Source organism: Balearica regulorum, chromosome 4 (assembly GCF_011004875.1).
Source record: "Balearica regulorum gibbericeps isolate bBalReg1 chromosome 4, bBalReg1.pri, whole genome shotgun sequence".
Taxonomy (NCBI): Eukaryota; Metazoa; Chordata; class Aves; order Gruiformes; family Gruidae; genus Balearica; species Balearica regulorum.
In genome coordinates this window covers 20921532-20941942 of record NC_046187.1, presented here as the reverse complement: position 1 = coordinate 20941942, position 20411 = coordinate 20921532, and the positions used below count along the sequence as shown (strand labels likewise).

The 20411-nt window shown below is 41.9% G+C and overlaps 1 protein-coding gene across 7 annotated transcripts in view; it reads right to left on the bottom strand.

Moving 5' to 3' along the window:
* ADGRL3 (adhesion G protein-coupled receptor L3) overlaps positions 1-20411 on the bottom strand; it is a 524509-nt gene that overhangs the window by 432959 nt on the left and 71139 nt on the right. For all 7 annotated transcript variants that reach the window (XM_075751372.1, XM_075751366.1, XM_075751367.1 and 4 more), the window contains exon 2: positions 2846-2913. The gene's annotated coding sequence lies outside the window, so the exon portion shown is untranslated. The remainder of the gene's footprint in view (positions 1-2845; positions 2914-20411) is intronic.

The window sequence follows — 20411 nt, the reverse complement described above, 5'->3', positions numbered from 1 at the left end:
AAGTGCAGTCTCAACCTCTGAGGCTTTGGACCCCGCTCACCAATGCTAACAGCAGCACAGCATGAAATCTGCTCCACCTGCAAAAAGCGCCCATTTCATGGGGATGCAACACCCTTATCAAGGTCACCTCTCCCATAAGATGGGGCAAAGATTTTTCCAGGGATGGTGCCACATGTGGAGCAGCTACTGTTTCTTCAATACAATGAAATAAGTCTGATAGGTCCCTAGCCCAGCCATCGCAACCTAGTGCCACATGGTACCGAATGAAAGGATGCCGTTGAAGTCTGCAGGAATTACGGAGCTCGTGGTTGTCCTGCTCTAGAGTCGACAGAGCTAAATGACTCTGTGGGATCCCTTTCATGGGCTGGAAGAAAAATTGCATGCAACCACCTGACCTCAGAGACAGCAGAGCTGATAAAAATGACACATTGATCAAATATCACAATGTGAGTGGCCATTTCTTTGCTACATACATACCCTTATCTACTTACAATATTGCTTATGCTTAAACTTTAAAACAATGTCTATAGCTTTTAAGAAACCCAGTGGGAATAATTTCCCCTGTTTCAGCCACATTCTGCATTAAAGCGCAGGGAGTTTCATTCCAAGTCCTGGGAAAGCACTTAGCCGTAATGAATCTGGAGGTATTTTTAGTTTCTTACTTGCAAAAAGAAATACTTGATTTATTTTTTTTTAAATCTCTTTACAACTGTACCAAAAGCATAAATAAACCCAAATGATCGGAATTGTTGAGATAATTTAAAATTGCACAGATAACTTAGACTACTATTTCATCTTCTTATAAAAAAAACTCAACAGCGCAGCACAGTCTTTCTCTTTGCCAACACATTGCATCTTACTGTAATCTGCAGGATACTGAGGGGGAGAAAGGTATAAACCACCTTTCCATTATTCCCCTTGGGAAATTAATGTTTTTTAAAAAATTGGATTTTTCAGTCTTTCTTTTTGACATTGATAAACCAACTTACACTCAAAGCAATGATTTGTTTGAGTCCCCAGTAAAGTTATCCTACATCTGCTGTACATGGTCATGCCCAAACATGACAGTCCCAGGGAAGAGAAATGAGCTGGCATTGGTGACACAAGGCTCTGCACAGTTTTAAATGACATTGTAAATCCTAATGGTACTATCCAACAAAATGAATCCCATTTGTTAGCACATGGAAGATAATTGAAAATACTGTGAGCCCAAACTACAGGAGAGCATGGTTCTCCAAAAACTTAATGTATTTTGATCAAGCTTCTCCCTCTCTCTGCTGTTTTTCCTCTCCTGTTATAATTGATGCATGCAGAGTCCACCATGAAAAAAAAGAATCAAAGCAAGTTGCAAATTTAAGCCCTTTCAGTGTGTTTCAACATCCTTCCTGAGAACTGAGATGGCACTTCCGTTTGCAGGGTGGGAAGATGGGCTTCCAGCACATTGTAATCCTGAAACATGAAGAAGGCAGCATTGGTCCACCCTACGATTTGTTTGGTTTTGTCATCTTCACTTACATACTGCCTCTAAAATGCACGTGTTATTATCGGCAGTATGGCACTGCAGATGTAGTGAACACAAGATGTCACTCACATGCATTTTTAAAATCCAAGCAATGAAATTAAGTGTCTCATAAGAACATGTTACATGTTCATACAGAAGCTTTCCTGATCCCTGCAACATCTCCTATCTGTATCTCTTTGCGTCTGGTTTTTTAAATCTCACTGTGCTTGCTTTGCATGTCTCAAATGCAGAGACTTTCACATTATAGATTTCCTTTTGCTCTCTATACTGTGGCATCTACATGCATCTCCTCTCACTTTGAAGTTATTATATTAATTATGTCAAAAAGTAAGTGAGAGGCTCAGCTCATGTAGATTCCTTTAGGTTATTCACAGTAATAATGAAGCCATGCATACGCTTTAAGGCAGACGTGGGGTCCTGATCCCTCCTCTGGATCACCATACAGCTGGAAGGATGTACGAGCTGAAGCAGGACCACCACTCTTCAACATGGCTATGCCCTCCTTGCCCAACTTCTACAACATTTGTCTCCTGAAAGGAACAAAATGCAAAACCACACAAGGTCCCACAGGGGTGCTTACCTCACAGCCTTGGAAAGAAGGTGGAAGAAAATACAGGAGACAGCAGCGATATGGAGCAGCACAGATTTCCTCGCTGCTTTTCGGAGTCTAGTCTTCAAGATGCAGCCCCCGGCAAAGTAGCTCATGAAAGGTTTGATGAACAGCATTTTGTTTAACACCAGCAACTGAGCCACCAGCCCTGTCGAGCTGCATTGCCCAAGCAAAAATGTCATGACCCAGGAGGATCAGGAGACTCAAATGCAAGAGGCAGGCTTGCAGGCAGCAGAGGAGCTCACAAACCTCTGGAGGAGGGTGCACCACCCCACGTGTTAGTCACAGAAACATGATGAGGCTGCTGTAACGCTGATGAAGACTGAGCCTCCTTCAATACCTCCCCATCGTGCTACTAGGTGGTCTTGCAAATATAGAGGAAGTCAAAAGCTTTTTCTGTTGGCACATACAAACCTTGAGGGTTTTTTTCTCTCCTCTTTTACCTTTCTCACTTCTACATGCACTGAAAAAAATTCACGGTGTGCTACTCCCTACCATTTGCTTCAGCATTTTCATGCTCTGCTGCTTTTGGTCCCTTGCCTCCCTTCCCATAAAGAAATATTCTCAAGAACAACTGTGCCTGCATAAGTGAAAATACACAAAACCCATATGCAGAGATGGTGCTGTAGGCTCATGCAACGTGATCAGGTCGAGCAGTTTAATATTTTAGCACAGCTAACAAATGAGGCTAGACTACATGGTCCAGTAATTACCTTTTCTTGTTCTTCAGGTGCTAAAAAATCCACACACTATTTTTTGCAGAGTAGAGAATTCAGCATTTCTGGAAACAAAAAGAAAAAGAAAAAATTAGAAACATTTATACTTGCCTCTGAGGACTTATTAGGCACTTTCTGCTATACATGCATCAGAAGATAAAGCAATGAACAACTGGTTTTGGTCCAACAGATTTGATTTTTAAAAGCCTGTAAGAACTTTTAATCACTATGAAGCACATCTCTGTATGGGAAGACAGTACTAGCACATAACTAATAATGGCTGGATGAAAAATCAGTGGAAGCCATCACTGTCAATTATAAAAAAACTCTTAGAGATACAACACACATGCAAGTACATGAGTATCTTTTCACCATAACAGACTCCAGTGTGATCTGCATAAACTGTTGTTATACTAGAGGATTTACCAGAGATTTTAGAGGTTGCTGCACCATAATAATAAAGAAATATCTAGTTGAAAAGAACGCAAAATAAATTATGATGTATGGATGTTAATTCCTGTTTCTCAGCACTTACATCTTAAATTTCCTCCATCCCCTTGCATATTCAGTATGTTCTTCTAACTATAGTGTTAGACACTAAATGTAACATTAATTGACAAAAGCATGAAATGCATGGATCCAGGTCAGCCTCCTGGAAGTGTTGGTTTTATTAGGATTAATTACACATGAAAAATTGCTCTTCACAGTTGGGATTGCTACAGATGAAACTTTGGTAGGAATCAGTTTTGTCAAGCCGGGTGGCACAGGACCCTGGGGCCCCTTCCCACCTCAATTAAAAAATTAGAAATAAAATAAAAAATCCACACAGGAGAAATAGCAACAAGTCCTTCTGCCTGAGTTTTTGCTTCCAACATTAACTAAAAGCCCACCTCGTTTTCCACAACCTGTAGGGAGAACACAGGTCATTTCATTTGGAAGAAGTGTATTAAAATGAAAAAACTATAAAGCCTGGTTAAAATAGGATCCAGTGTTTAAACTGGGTCCAGTTGCTCCAAGTGCAGGTCCCAAAGCCTTTCCCAACAGGGACTGCAGCACAGCTTTTCCCTTACTGCCGTGGTCCCATGCCTTGGACCATCCTATACCTTAAAACCTTTGCAGACCCAAAAAAAGTGGTCCTAGGGCTCTGGTTTCGCGGATCAGCTGATCCAGAACAGTCCTACTTTAATCTTAGTGCCAAAAAAGTAAAGTTTCACCCCAAGCCCTACGCCTCCTTGGCAGGTACTCCCTGGGTACATGAAAAGAAGAGAGGCTGAGGCGTTGGTCCCCAATGCATAATTTATCTTATTTATGTACTAAAGGAGCAATCGTTTGCATTCAGTAACCTTGGAAGTCAGACAAGATAAATTAAAACCTAAAACAAGGCTTGAGAGTCCAGCATGCATGCCACTTTTGAGTGATATCTCTATAATAAGCAACTACGGATGCTCTGGAAGAAAGAGAGACCTATTCCAGGTTGCCTGTCAGCAAAATTGACTCTGTAAGCAATAAACAGGTTTTGGACCATCTAAGAAATTTACAGGCAAACTCAGGGTAAGACCAGCTATTATTTCTCACTGTACAAATGGAAAAAGTCTCCAGATGTTAGCTGTTTTCAGCCTTGGAATTTGATCAAATATATATACTTTCAGTAGGAAAAACACTTTTACAAGTGCAGAGCAGACCAGGCAACACCTCATGAGGGCATCCATATACTTTATTTCTAGGAAAAATGCCATTTGTTTAGACTACTCCGCTTGTGTTATATAGCAAAACCTCCACCTAGTCCCAAGAAGCTTTTGGAGAATAATTCTGGGTTGATGGCAGCAGTATAGAGCAGAAAGATGGTGTTTTGCCTAGTCTGAAGAAGTTAATGTTTGTTACCCCATTACCTTGCAATGGCTTTTTTAAATGAAATTAAAACAAGATCTTTGTTTCATTTATGATACCCTAGACTTCACTTCTGCTTGGGAGCATAAAGGGCTAGAGATAGCACAATATACAGTGGTTTATGGCTCTTCTGTGTTGTTTTAGGATTCAGCACATGCTCTCCTCCCAGCTCACCTTTATTTTACCATAATGTGAGCATACTGACTGGTAAATCTTTCTTGCCTTCCCTCCCCAAATGTATAACCTTGAGTTGGCCTCTGCCATATGCTATTTCTATGCAGATTTCAAATGTAGTTTAGGGAATTCTTGTTTTGATTAAAATTAGGAGGGAACAATGCAGGGATTCCTGCACAGCAAAGATCCTGCAAAACAGCTGCTAGAGAGTCACTACAGGAACTACAAGGATTTGGCATAACCCTAAAAGATAGAATAAACACACCAGAGGAAGCTGCTTTACCTCTGACTCCTGTTAATACTTACAGCAGTATAGTGCCTGCCCCATATGCAAGGGAAGCTCGGTTTTATTTTCTTTTACTGCTTTCCACACCACTCAACCAACCTGCTCCCCTCTAAAACCTATACAGTACAGTTCTTCTCAGAAAGCATTTGTCGTTTCTTACCCAGTTCTTACCCAGATGTACTCTGCCTGGACAATCTGGCAAGTGGTTTCACTCAAGATGGTAATGGAGAGGGTAATGTCCATCCCGCATTACCCTGGAGCTCTCGCTGCACAGATTACTCCTAAATGGTAACGTAGATACTTCAATACAGCTCACTCTTACTAACGTGACTGCTGGTGTTCATACGGCTAAATATTTCTAAATCCTCTGCTATGGTGAGTAATGCATCCACCCAAACAGGACAAGGGCATACTGCTCTGCATCACTAGATGCCAGAAGAAGGGCAATTAATCTCCAAACCGGCGTGCTGCTGCACCTCCATGCCAAAACAGAAGCTGCTATTAGGGAGAGCAATGATAAACATTTTCTGTTCAGCAACAGCAAAGGCTGGAGGAGAATCCATCAAGGACGGGATGGCTCACCCTCAAGCAGCTGTCTTCTCTGCAAAAAGCCAAGTCGTATTGACTTCAGTCATTAATGCTCACAGCAGAGGGACCCACAAAACCTACACGAAGGTTTAGGCAACCAGCAGGAGGCTTGTGAAAAAGCCTTGTTTGCTAAAACGTACCAAGTCTCTCATTTCTGGCTCTGTTCAAGCAGAGGAGTGAGCACCCGGTGTCATGCTTTTCGAAATGAAAACCCATATGGAGCAGCACAGCATTGCTCCTGGGCATTAGCGTCTCTGCATCAGTCCTGTGAAACCAAATCAGTAACTTTCATCCATGGTGACTTAATTTACATGCACCCTACAGATCCCTCCAAATCCCGCACATTGCCATCCTCCATTACCAAGCTCTTTTCATGAAAGTGATTAAAGCTAACAATTATAATTTGTGTTAGAGATGCCCCTAGAGGCTTCTGCTAGGCTCAGACTTCATTGTTCACAGAAACAATGCAAAGAAATCTCTCTCCCGATGAGCTCATCCTCCAAGAAGACAAGGCAATCAAGGAATTGCAGAAAGAAGGCTCAGAGGCAAACAAACAGTTGCTCAAGGTCAAACAGCAGGCCACCGACAGAGCTAGAACAAAACGCACCTCCTCTGTGGAGCACTCATGAGGCCGTGCTGGCTCTCCCATACCTAAGCTGATCAACTAATACACTTTATTTATCAAATGTCAAGAGCAGATGAAATAGTTTCATAGTTACTTGCTGTTCCAGTAACATAGTTCATGTTACTTGCTGTTCTGTGCTTGATCATGTATTTTTGTGCTGGCTCCCCGAACAAAGCTAACCACGACAGCGAAAGAGTTACCTTCCATTCACCTTCCAAAGAAATGCTTCCCATACTTTTTTTCTGCACATTACTGACAAATCGATCCCTCTCAATTTTTTTATTCTTCCATCAATGCTTTCAACAAAGAGTGATTGCTCAAGCGCCCTTCTCCACCTTGGCACTTCCAATTTTTTAAGGAATGGTCAATCTCGATATGCATGATTATAATTGCAAATGGATCGTTTTATCTTGTACTATTCTATTTTAATGGGATTATGTATGGTCAAATCTCTATGGTAACATTTAAAGTCAAAACCTCCTACATCATCATATGTGGTTTAGATATTTAAAAATATTAATATGCAACTAGCGATATTAGAAAAGGTTAGATTTCTAACTACCTGGCCCAGTTATGACACCATAAAATCTGAAACAGATTACTAGAAAAATCTTCCAAGGTGGTATAACTGAAATTTAATAGAAGTTCCTGCCATACAATTCATCAGCAAGAGAGTGCTTCTGTTGTGCTTTGTACAGGCAAAGAACGAAGCACGATGTGTGCAAAGTGAGTGAAGCTTTTTAGTCTTTGCAAACAACTTCAGTGCATAAAATATTAAAAGCAATGCTAAAACTAATCTCTGGTAAGAATTGCAAGCAATTTCACTGCAACTCGTATTACGAATGCCTTTGGTTTACCATTTAAAAAACATTAGAGTCTACCATTATGGTTGTGTATCACAGTGCTGTACATTAACCCCTGTAATTTTCAGCATGGTATATTGCAGTAACACAAATTAGGCTATCCAGCAAAAATGTTTAAAAAAGACACAATATTTCAAGCAAGCAGACAGGAAAGCTCCTCGCTCCTTCCTGCCAAAGACAGCAGGAGAAAAGTCCAGTCCTCTTTTCCTCAAAGCAAATGGTAAAATCCCATTAATTTCCGCTGGAACCGACAGATCCGCAGCATCTGGGAAAGGATTCAGTCTAAATACATCGCAGACATAACAGATGGAATGATTTGGGGAGAGGGGTCGACTGCTCTCATTTTAACACTCTGTGTAACAGGAACAGAGCAGGTCATTTCTGTAAGCTTGTGAAAATGCTTTGTGGGCTTTCAGTAGGATTTCCCTTCAGCCTTTTTTTACCTTCTGTCTCCGTTTTCTTCTCACTCGTATGCCTAATGGCTTTCAAATCTGTTACTTGAGCGTACAAGAAGCTTAAAGGCTACCCTTGATACTTACTGTTGTAGGGCCCACATGGATGAAATTTTTTTTCTCCTATAATTAATAGTAAAACATTTACATTTCATACATTCTGGAACAATCATATCCTTTCCACTAAGGAAACAAACTGCAAGCTAATATTCCTCTACACCTTATATGGAAATTTTGATAGCAAGACATCTATTTTAGGTACAGAAAAACAATTATAATAAAATGTTCAACATGTTTGCAAATGACTCTAATTTCCAAGATGAAATTTGCCTGCTCATAAATACACCTCACACCTAAAGCAAAAGATTAATTTGTTTTTTTTTAACAGTTTTCGAATATTTTTTCCCCTCAGTGGGATGAGAAAGAGACTTTTTAAAAGATGCAAAGGAAAAGAAAAAAAAAAGAAGAAGAAAAAGAGGAGAAAGCCCAACACTAGGAGAGCAACACTAGGAGAGCAACCTAAGGCATACTGGAGTCATGCTTCTGCTCTGCGTCATGCAGAACACACACTTAAACTTCACCGCTTCCCCTATGAGGCCGCCGGGATACTGCTCTCCTTCCTATATAACTACCTGGCTCCCTTCCCTCCTATTCCACTAACACATCAAACAGAACCTCCGAAACTCCGTCCAAACCCATATGCTTCCGTAAAATATATTGAGTTTGAGGAGAAAAAGGTCAGCTTCATTTTGTCTCAACCGGCTCTAGCTCCCAGCTGTCAGGACCAACGGCTGCTGGGGTTAAAAGTGACATGTTTTGCGCCTGTCTTTGGAGCAGAAAGCAGCCATTATTTCAAGCTGGCATCCCATGGATTTTCTCCTAAGCAATATACTGGTCCCAAGTGGTTCTAGAAGCAAGCAACCAGGCAGCTACAAGAAGCCCAGGCCCTGGTATTGGAAGACCCAGAGAGTTCCCTGCAATAGCAAGGCATTTAATGCGAGAGGAGGAGGAAGCCTGGGGTCCAGCCAAATCTAATCCTGGCTATATGTACCACAGCTGGATTTCTTTAAGTAGGGGCTATTACACTGGCACACTGCTGACCAAAGTCTTCTCTTTTGTGTAAATTCCCGGCAAAGACCTTAGGAGATAAAACTGATTAATCCTAATTAAAATGAAAATCAAGGAAATGACACAGTCTGTTGAATCTACTTGATGAATCAAAAGCCTCCCTCATTTCTATGTTAATTGTCTTTTTACAAACATGCAGTACTCTCATACGCACAGAATAATGTTTTCATATTTTTTCTTCACTTGGAACATTGCAGGCCAGATGTTAGAAAGCACCCAGAAAGCCCTTCTGCATTATCAGGCCCCTGCAGAAGCGCCCTAAATGGATGCCGAGTCCTTTCTCAGACTTCTCAAGGCTTTAACAAAAATCACAGCCTGCAGCAATGCGACAGCCCCAGACACTGCAGCCAGGAAGGACCAGCACTGGGCAGGACACAGCACCTCCCGAACATGCTGAAAAGTGAGCAAGATGCCCCATTAGCGTTGGGCAGCAAATACGTGATGAGTTAAATTCAACCAACAGAAACCCACCAAATCCCTGCTCTCAATTTGTGTGAGTCTGATAACGCTTCGATGAAATATTGTTACTCAAGTTTTTATCAAAATGCTACTTGCACAGAACATCATATCACAGTAAGAACACTTGGGAAAGCAATCAACCTGCAAAAGACATTCCTGAAGTGCAGAATGCAGAACAGACCCTTTCAAGGGACAGTTCAACTTAGGATGTGAGTGATTTAAAGAGGAAACAAACCAGTACACTGCTAACTCCAGCAAATTAAGAGCTGGGATGCATTTGGCACACGAAGGTCTCTTTCTCTAAAGATTGCCTATGTATGTAAACACATTAAAGAGATTACACATTCAATTTGTATCCAGCCAAAATCATGCGTCGCCTAAAGTTGGGGCGGGGGGGGGGGGGGGGGGGGGGCAGGGCAAAGCTAACCTAAGATAAGTGGTAAAGACACACTGGATGAAATCCAGAATCTGCTGCGTTACTTGCTTAGACACCATTTATTATGGTTACATTTTATTATACAGTAGTAAAAAATTACAAGGCAACATCCTGTGTTATTTCCCACTGGGATAAATGATACAGATGTACTATTAAATCTCAAAACCAGCACCAGTCTGCCAGGCTACATTCCATTTGTGTCTTTATAATGTGTCAATAGGCTGACATTTATGCCTTCCGATGGTAAAGCTATTTACGTTATAGACATTTAAATGTGCCATAAAATGCATAGCACTACACAACCCTAGAACTTTTCCAGTCTACCAAAACAACACACACAAAGCAAAATCGCACCAGGACACCAGCATCCAAACATAGGACATACTGGCTCCATTTTTTCCATGCTCAGTCAATGTTATGAGGGGGTTTTAAAACACCCTTATAAAAGAGGGTTAATGCAACCTTTCTCCTGTGCACAGATTGAACCCATAGTTAATTAATTTTGGTTTATAGACTTTTATCCTTTCCCAAAATGTTTTTGGTTTGTTTTTTTTCTAAATCTAAATCACTGGCTTCATGATGTGTTGGGTGATAGGACATGCCCAACACTCAAGCTGAACCGCACGCCCCCAGGCAGCCCTATCCTGGCACTTGTAACCAAAAATAGGAGCTGCAAGGCGCATATCCCAGCTTTGTATCACTGTCAGTCACAGCTGGGGAGGCACCCTTGAGGGTCCACCACAGCTTGCAACCCAAGGGCACCCTGAACCATGGAAATACACTGGCAAAGGGATGGTCCTATGGGGACCTCACTCAACCTCGTGGACAGCAGATAGGGACAGTCACTGTGGGTCACAGACTATATGTGAACTAAGACACGATCTCAGCATAGTCACTGGCGCTGAGGGTTTGAGTGGCATCAAGTCAAACAATACTGAGTTAAAACAAGCTTTCTCTGCTTAGCCCCCACCAGCTCTGAAAAGGACAGCCTTGTGAGAAATCAAGACAAAACACTCACAGATCTGCTACTAAATGGTCTGCTTGTGGGAAATGCCAAGATAAAAATATGGAGACTAGCACACAATAGTTATCTTAGGCCCATCACCGATCTCCCTTTAAAGCCATCCCCCAAATTTTGTCAAGGTGAAATGAGGAGAATGGCTCTTAAAAATGCAGGTGGGAGAACCAGATTGGGGGACACAGAAATTCATCTTTGGTGCTAGATGGTCACAATTAAAAAGTCCATCCCTGGCATGATTACAGGGGCTGCCTGGGCCAGAAGTAGATTGGGTCACTGGCAATGGTGGATGGGGATGCATAAACAGCAAAGTATAATGGTTTTGGTCCAAAACTAAAGAAGCCCGAGGCTGTTGTCAAGGCGTTTCTTGCACTTTTATCAAGTTCCTCAATAAATATAAAGATAAGCAGGCCAAACCAAAGGAAGAGTTCAGAAATAGGCAGTCTGGGAGCGCATGCTGGAAGGAGGGTCTACATGATCCAGTTACTGTTCCCCCAAGCAACTGGCATGAGAGCATAAGGAAAAGTTGCAACATGCCAATTCAATAGTTTTCTGCAGGGATCACGTCTTGAAATGATTATGGTTGAAATAAGGAACACTGATACTTCAGGGAACTTGTTTTTAAAAAAAGTCCTTCAAAGAAAATTACCATAGAAAACAAGTTGGGGGTATTTTCCCTCCAAGAACAACGTCAGAGCTTAATGTATTAGAAATGCAACTGCATCAGATACTGGGTTAGGATTGCCCATGCTCAAGCTGCAGGTAGGAAAATGCCAGGCTGAGCCACTTCGTTACAGTGCTTACAATCAAAGTGAGGACAGAAAGCGGCTGCTTCTCCCCTCTGACAAGTTTTTAATTGCATCTGGAAATTACCTTGCACTTAAATTTCATTCCAAGATTGTGTCTAATAGAGGCTGCTCAAGATGAGTTTGTTCCACTTCTAAATAATTATTATTAATGTGACACTAACATCCTTCACTATGTTTATGCCACCTAAAGTGTCTTTCAAAAATGTTCTTATCATTAAACTTAGCATCCAATGTGAACTGAAATGCAAAAATTATCTTGACCTTTTAATTCTAAGTGTGTCACCAGTCACAGTTCCTCCTTCATAAGAAGGCCCATCACCTTTTCTATTTTGGTGACATTAGTAAACATCTTTTGAAGTGCAGAGGAATACCTTCCCGCATCAGAGCGTGATTAACCGACACACATGCGCAACCTTAGATGGTATTAATATCCAGTGCAAAACTAAAGGTTAACAGGCTGCATTGTCTCAAGGTAACACAGTCCAATCTACAAGTCCCAGGATGACCAGATTTTCATAAGTATCTTCCATGACCTTTAAATGAGCTTCTACGAGGTCATTTTAAGAGCTTTGCAAACTGTCAAGGAAAATACAGCACGGAAGGATCACCAACACTGCAGCACTGGCAAAGCACGGGCTTCGGAAATCCTGCGCCGCCAGGATCTGAATCCACCAGGGAAGCAGGAGGTCTCTATGCAGACACCCTCATGAATTCAACTACCCAATGATCTGCCACCCAAATTCAGGGAGAAGACCTCTAGATAATGATGAAGATTTTAAAAAGTGGAGGGGGGAGGAAGCCTCCTGCTCCCCCTCAAGCAGGAAACAAAACTTTTCCAAAAGGAGAGGCTCCAAGGAAACTGCAGAGTCATGCCCTGCTGCAATTTTCTTTTGGTTTTCTAAGGGGCAAGGCATCCCACAAGTTTTAAAGATCTGTAAATGCAGCTAATCCAGACACTAAAGGATTTCTGTAAATGAAAAAAAAAATAAAAGAAAATGTAGCATGAAGAAATCCATGAAAGAAAAAATCTTATCAGTGTCTCCCCATACGGTTAGTATTCAATTCCTTTTCCTGAGATGTGAAATACATATAAAGACAGGCATATAAAGACATCTCTGGCTACAGCTATTTTGGAACTGACTTCACGCATCTTTAGTTTATTACCCCAGATACCATGATGTCATCAGAAGCCTTTTAATGTCTTTTCAGACCTTTTTCAGTTATTCTTAAATTATTAGGTGTGAATATGTGCATGCGTGTGGTATTTCTTTATTTCTGCAACCATGTGATAAACTGCAGTGCCACAAGATAAATTGCATTCAGTTTACACATTTGACCTCCTCACTTGAACTCTGCCTGCTAATCCATTTCAGCTGGGACTATTTCTAATATGCCATACTTCCAAGCAGCTTTCAAACAGCTGTAGGGGCTTTTTTGCATGTGTTTTAAAATGGATTTTGCATTAAAAATATTTTCTTCTTTGCACCAGAAAGTGGAACAGATTACAAACAGAAAGACCCTGGCTCCTAGCAGCTCCAGAATCAAGTGTCGGACATGTCCTGAACCAAAAAGGAGCAAGAGCTGCTCTAAGTGTGCAGCAAATGTCTCTGATGTGGGGGGCACTTGCACCTTTAATGGTGTCCCTAACAATATCTGTCACACACCTGCAATCCCCTTAAAATCCTCAGGAGCTATCCCCCTCCAACACTCTGCAAGAGTTTTAATGAAAGTTTAGACACTCAAGCCTGGCCTTCACGTACGTCACCCCTTCTCATGCGGGTGAAGCATCACCCCACAATACAGAGAGGTCTTCTCATGGGCACACAATTAAAACAGGTGCTGTGCTGCTACCTGCTCAACTCCAGCCAAGCAATTTGTATAATCTTCCCCTTTCAGGAAAACTTCTGGAATTAAGAACAAAAGCCTCAACTTGTGCCTTGCAATATAAAAAGGGTAACCAAGAATCAAATCAATTCTGGTTTTCCCTTCGGAACAGCTAAATGTATTTTAATTGTCGTTGCTCACTAACACACATTTTCTCTGTGTGTTTGAGAGGGTCACTGCTTTTCAACAGCTTAATGTTTTTATTTTTTTTCTTTTTACTTTTTAAATTTCCTTGCTTCCTTTCACCCTTATTTTTTTAAAGGTAAACAATAAAGTTTTGTTTGCAGTTCGCCAGCATAAACAAATTATCTCTCAACTACTCACCACAATTTTTCACAGAAAGGACAAGAATAAGTGTTTTAATAACTTGCTTAAATATCCGTGACAGAAGAGTCCTTCTGTTGCAAAGCTGCCGCTTGCATTTGACACACCTGACCAAATAGCAAAAATGCCACTTTCTTGGCTTCTTCTGAATCTCAGGCAAGATGGATGCTCCTAGGTAGCAATTCTCTTTCATTCAATTGATGGGTACACGTACTAGGCATTGCAAAGCATCCAACTGCACAGTTTAAGCATGTACTTAACTTTACATATGCTCTAATATGCCAGGATTCACTGGTGCATGTTGCCACATCATCCTTAACACAGGGCTTAAACCTTAGCATTCCTGCTGCAGAAGGAAACCAAGCCAGCCCCCTTCTCAGCTTCAAATAACTGAGGAGTCTCAGCGGGCATCCGTTAAAACTAATGTGGATGAAAATGAAGCATGTGGTGAAGGGCCCCACCAGACTGGGGTCTTGCTGTATTTTTCCAAAAGAAGTTTGATGCCATCAGATACATAAACATGACTGGCTTAAGCAGTTAGACCTGCATTTGTTATAAACTCCACAATCAAATATTCATTTCATTTGGCAACGTTATCAGTGGTCTGACACAAGCAAAAGCAAATTAAAAATGCAGGAAAGTATTCCAGGCAAGCATATACTTTTTAAAGGAGCTAAATTACTTATTCAAATTACAGAGACATACTGAACAGGATGGCTATGAGAAAAAACTATTGCAGGAACTGGCAGAGACACTGGTTTCAGGTAAATCAGAGCTTTGGTGAGGTGGCCCTTGATAACAAATGCATCAACCCACAGGGTGACATTTCTGTATCCACTCCAAGCCCACATTACAGATCCTTTTGACTTCTAGAAAACTGCCTCATTTGGAGACGGTAGTTAGAACTTGACTATGTTTTAGGCATGTTGGTTTTGGCTGATATGTTTTGCTCAAGTCACATAAATTATTAATCCCTCAAGTCACATAAATTATTAATCCCTTCTGATTTTTTTTTTTTTAAAGGGCATTAAGAAAAAGTGCACTTTTATTAGGTGCTCCTTTAAGGAAGTTTTGCACAAGGAGGTCTCAATGGATACCACAGTTTTATTCACAGCTGGCTTGTTTTCAGATATAAGAGAGGAACTATGGACTCTTAAAATGATGAGCACTACTCAGGCTTTTCTTAACTTGGAAAAGGAGATTCTACTAATGGTTTGACCTGAAAGAAAGAAGGCAGATCTCTAGAATTAAAAAAATGCTTTAAATTTCCCTTCTTTTTGCAGTATCAGAGAAATGGTCCAGAGGTCATTTGGCCAAAAAGCATCAGCTGCTAAACATCACAGAGAAATCTCTGTCTATCCCCATTCCTGCCAGTGTTTCTTCATTGATATGGAGAAGTATAACCAGAGAAACAGTGTTCAGAACATTTTACCAGACCAAGAATATTGGTTGAAAAAACATCAAACAAATGACAAAGGGAGACTATAATTGTTTAAACAGTATGAAAAAAAGCAGTGCTAGCCGTTTAGCAGAATATTGAGAGGCAGTATGTTTTCATCCAGTATTAGATTTATCAGTAAAAACTGCAGACAGAAAAATGTAAAACCATTTGGTAGACTTCAAATTGGGGGATCCCACTCTCTTGATTGACTGGTGATTGAATTGGTGGTGAGACACTAATGACCTAAACGAAAGAAGGATGGACAAACCCACTGCAGCTCCTAGATGCCAACTGCTGCTCCATGCCAGATGGCTGGGGGGGGACCGTGACAGCTGAAGTGAGGACCACCCTGAAAGGCAGTCTGTACACATACCTGACCAGCATCACAAGTCATGTTCAACATCCTCAGATTGTAATTTATTAGGTATGTGCTGGCTGGGATCTCCTAGGACACTTAGCAAAGACGTTCACACCTATTCCCACATCTGGAACAAGTGACTCAAGTAAGCATCGTGTTAGGGCAATAAAAATGATAGCGACTGGTCTGAACTGGGATATCAGCAATCTCTGATGGCTGATGTATAGTTATCATGTTCATTTTGAAGCACTGTAAGAGGTCCCACTGCCCTTGGTGCTAAGCAAACCCTAAGCAGTGGGTGGTCCCAGATGAGAAACGTGAGAAGCTGCTTGCAGAAGCCTATCTCAACCCTTTGCTCAGCCCCAGCAACACAAGAACTTCTTTGTAATTCCTATTTCACAACCTCTAAATTGTATTTCTTTTATTCACATGGCACCAGCAGAAAGAGCATGGCAAGAAATTTGGACTTGCAATGGTAAACAAAATGTAGTATATAAACAGAGTTGCCAGGAAGGTGCATTTTTGCTGAGCAGTATCAGAGAAATAAATTATAAAGAAATGTAACTGCTGCCTATTAAGAGACAGATTTATATGATAGCTAAAGCTTTCATAGTTTATGAAACAATGTCTAAGAAAATGGCACAGCTGTGATTTAGTGAGGTGTTTAAATTCATCGTTACATGTATTTTCTATTTCAGACTGGTCTTCACTACCAAAGCGCATATTGACTTTGCCTGATATACGCATTCTTTTTTGCATATGTAATGAGCTTATCAGCTTCCAGTAGAAAAGGCAATTTTAGAGCTATCTTCTCTTAAGGTTTGCACTTAAATACGCCAGGTGACACATTCACCGTACTAATGTAAATGGTGAATTCAGCAAGGTGAAAGATGTTAAAGGCTGAGATTCTGCGCAGGATCAAGAGCACAAAGAAATTAAACTGAGAGGGACTTTCTTACACAGCAAGGCTTACTTGGGAGTGGGGAAAAAAATCCAACAAACCTCCTTATATATTTTTATCATTTGCTAGGATCATATAGGTCCTTGCATGTCAGACCTTGATCAGGCCGCAGCATCCTCGCTGCTGCAAACACAGGTCTGGGCTGCTAGAAGCCTAAAGCCAACTGCCTTCAGTCACCTGGATAAAGCGGCATCATCCTCTGGTGTGCTGAGGCTCCCAAACCAGCTTTCAACATCTGTGGGAGATGCCGGGGACTTAGCATGTCTGAGATTCGGGAGGCTGTGTTTTAAAGACTAACTTTGGGCAGCATTGCCCTGAATCCTGGCCCAGATCTCCCATTTGCAGGCTGGAAGGGACTGATGGCTCAGCTGCTCTGGGTTTATGTGTAACACCAGTCAGAGGATTTCAGCTCACTGCTTTGCCCACACCGAGTGTAGTCATTGCTGGTCAGCCTGCACCCCACGGTAAACTAGTGGTAACTTCTGTCACAAACAAATTTTTTAAGGTTCAGGGAAGAATGACATCTAACTGATTACCCTTCTCAGTCTCATTATACACATGTTTTACTGTAGCCACAAAAGGAAAGGAATTTGCAGGATTTGATACTGAAGTCACAGCACAGAACTGGAGATTAAGACAGCCAGTTGAATACTGCAAGATTTCTTTCTTAATGGAATCTCTTCCCCATATTTTTCATAAATTTTTAAATGAACGAAACCAGAAAACCACCATAAAAACCGTTTGTCCAGTTGCAACATTTTGAAAATAAAGTACAAACCAAATTTCTATTGGATTTAATTCATGCTGAAGTTCAAGTGAACATTTAGGCAGCATTTATCATCTTCAGAACACTGTGCAAATGCAAGCTAATGCATGATTTGTGGTCCCACTCAGCACGTCTGCAGTCCCTAATTCCGCAGTTCTACATGCTTCAGCCTGACTTGAGTCCTGAACCCTGGTGAGCTGAGAGCCACCCACCACCTGAGCAATGGCAATCTACAAGCATTTGAAATCAGAGACAACTCTGGACACTACACAGCAAGATCCCGCTTTGGCTGTTCTCTATGTTTCATAGCAGCTTCCAAGTCAGAGTCAATTCGCAGCCAAGATTTAGTTAATACAGCTCATAAAATACTATTCCACCCAGCTAAACAGGAAAATAAAAGGGGGGGGTTGGGGGGGGTAGGCAAAAAAGGCAAATAAATAAAAGTGTTATACAGACAAGATCTCTTGGACAATTTTTTCAGCTCCTCTATTTTTTGATAAATAGCAGAGGACTGATTATGCTTATCCCCAAAGATGCTTACAAGACAGCTCTTTTAGTCACAGCACTTTGGAGAGTAAATAATCTTAATTGTCTTACATGTTGCTGACTTACATCAGCAGGAATACGGCAAGGGATACAGCACAGAAAGATAATGGGACATCTCTCATCAACAGGGATGAATGAAACTCAGTGGCTACATTATAAAGAAAGAGAATCTAGTATCACTGGAACATGGGAAATGTAGTTTCTGATGTCTGGGCAAATATTTGCCTTTCCTATCTATGTAGCATATAAACCTATGTCCAACTGGGTACCAAATCCAGTTGTTTAAGATGGGAGATTGGATCACAAAATCAACACTATTGACCCTAGAAAAGTCGTATGTATTTGTATTACCCTTGTCAAACCAAAGGACACACCTGCCTTTCTGAAAGCAGCGATGCTGCTGGTGTTTCCCGTGGGACTTGAATTAGGGACTGGAGGGGAGGTCAGGCAAGGCACAGGCCCACCTTTCTAGAAAAACAGCAAAAGAAAAAATAATCAAATGGTGAGTGAAACCATTTGATAGCCTGGTACTGCAATCAGAGTCATACAGCTCTGAAGTTGTCTTTGGGATATTTGTTAAGCAGAATACTTCAACAGTGGGAAAGTGCTGCAAGGCCTCCAGGTCTTTGAGGGTAATCAAGAGGTTTGGCATTTTTGACAGCAGGCAGGGAATCTTCTGAGCAACGCCCTGTGGTCATTAAAGTCATTGTGGCAGGATTTCACATGCCTTCTGCAAACATCAACCCTCAGCAAGGAGTACAAGCACAGACAGCTTTCCAGGAACTCCAAATGTCAAACAGGGGACAACGCTGCTGGGTGCACTCAGCACTCCTCCTGCAGCTATGTTCGTTCTGGATAATACAGTGGTTTCCCCTTATTTTCTTGGGAACAGAAGGTGAAGACAAGCTACTTGGCTGAACACTCAAAAGGGAAAACAAAATTCTCAAAATTCATTTGCAGATATCATACAGTAACACTCCTTCTCCTCCCATTTCCTCTCCTGACTACACCATACCTTGTGCATTCTCACCTCCCAACGTTGCTTTGGACCCTCTGAAGTAAGAGCAAAGGTCCTCACTCATTTCCTCGGAAGCAAAGTCGATGATTGGAGTCTGTATCTACAAGTCAGCACTTTTCCTGCTATCGGAACTAAAGAAAACCCAGAATCTGTGTACACACAAGAAGAAAAATGCCATCTCTCACCTCTACAAGAAATGAAGAATAACACTCTGCCTCACAAGGACATAATGGTAGGTTGCCTGCAAGGTAAGGCACAAGCACAGGCAACAAACCAATCAACGTCACAGGAGATCTCCAAACCAGTCAGTCTTCTTCTACTAAAGCTTTCCAATGTAACGCCTACTTGCAAACCAAACTTAAAAACCACTACTCAAGAGAGGACAATAATGTTCTTTTGCACTGGTAGCCTCCTCCCTGCCTGAGGGCAGAAGGGACACTTGGTAGTGGGAGCAAGGACCACAACAGGTCACCTTCCAGCAGGGACCATGAGCGCTCTGCAGATATCGAGACCTTTTAGCCTCATAGACTGGAGAAGAGAGGACACTTCACTTTTAAAGGGTTTGCTCTTGGTTAGTATTTCTCAGGCTGAGGCATCCGTTTGCTTGCTTGGTCCACAAGTCGCTACTGGCTTGGCTTTAGCTCCTTGCTTCTCGTTGCCAGACTACGGAGGCAGAACTAAGAGTCCATTGACCACCTCCCCAACACCACAACTTCCTAGGACATTGCACCACCTTGAAAAGAAGCAGCTGGCACACAGCACGGATTAATGGAAAGTGAGGCGTCTGTAGCAGGCGTGTACCTGCGGTGACAGAGATTGCTGGCTCCACTCCGGCCCTTTCAATACAAGGACAGCTTATCATCTGTTTCCCTTGCTTAAGGGCAAAAATATGCTATTCTGCTCAATGAGGCCGAGGGGGAGGCTTTGATAGCTACATTATGCATAAGCCTGGAAATGAGACAACATGAGGAACATGTATTTAGAGGAAGGACTGAGCATTTTAGGAGAATTCCTCTCCTTTCTGCTTCCTCCAATGAAAAAATCTTTCTCCCATAAATACCAGTAAGGCAGAAAAGAGAGAAAGCAATGGGACCCTGAACCAGAGGATTGCTTCTAAAGTCCAGACAAACTTTTTAATCCTTTTAGCCATTTCGTTTCCCAGGGAGGAGGAACTTACTGGCATGGGGAGGATGGCAGCGTTGCTCTCTTCTGCAGGGAAATCGGACCCACATAACTTGTCCACTCTACTGTGAGGCAGCGACTCATCTCCAGCCTGCTGCGTGGAGCCACTTTGCACCTGGAACAAAACATGCCTTCCCCCCTGAGAGAGTCACCACAGCAGGGCAAGCAGGCACTGCTCAGCCAGGCTTCCCTTCCTCTGCCATGGCTGGAAGTCAGCCAGAGGTAGCTTAAGGCTTTGGAGAAACCAAGAATCCCAAGTGCCAGTTAAATTTTTTACGCAGGTAAATAAGAGTAAAGTGCCTAGACGTGATGCTTGGCCACTGAAGTTGGTGGAGCCAAGGTGCAGGGCCGCTCCATT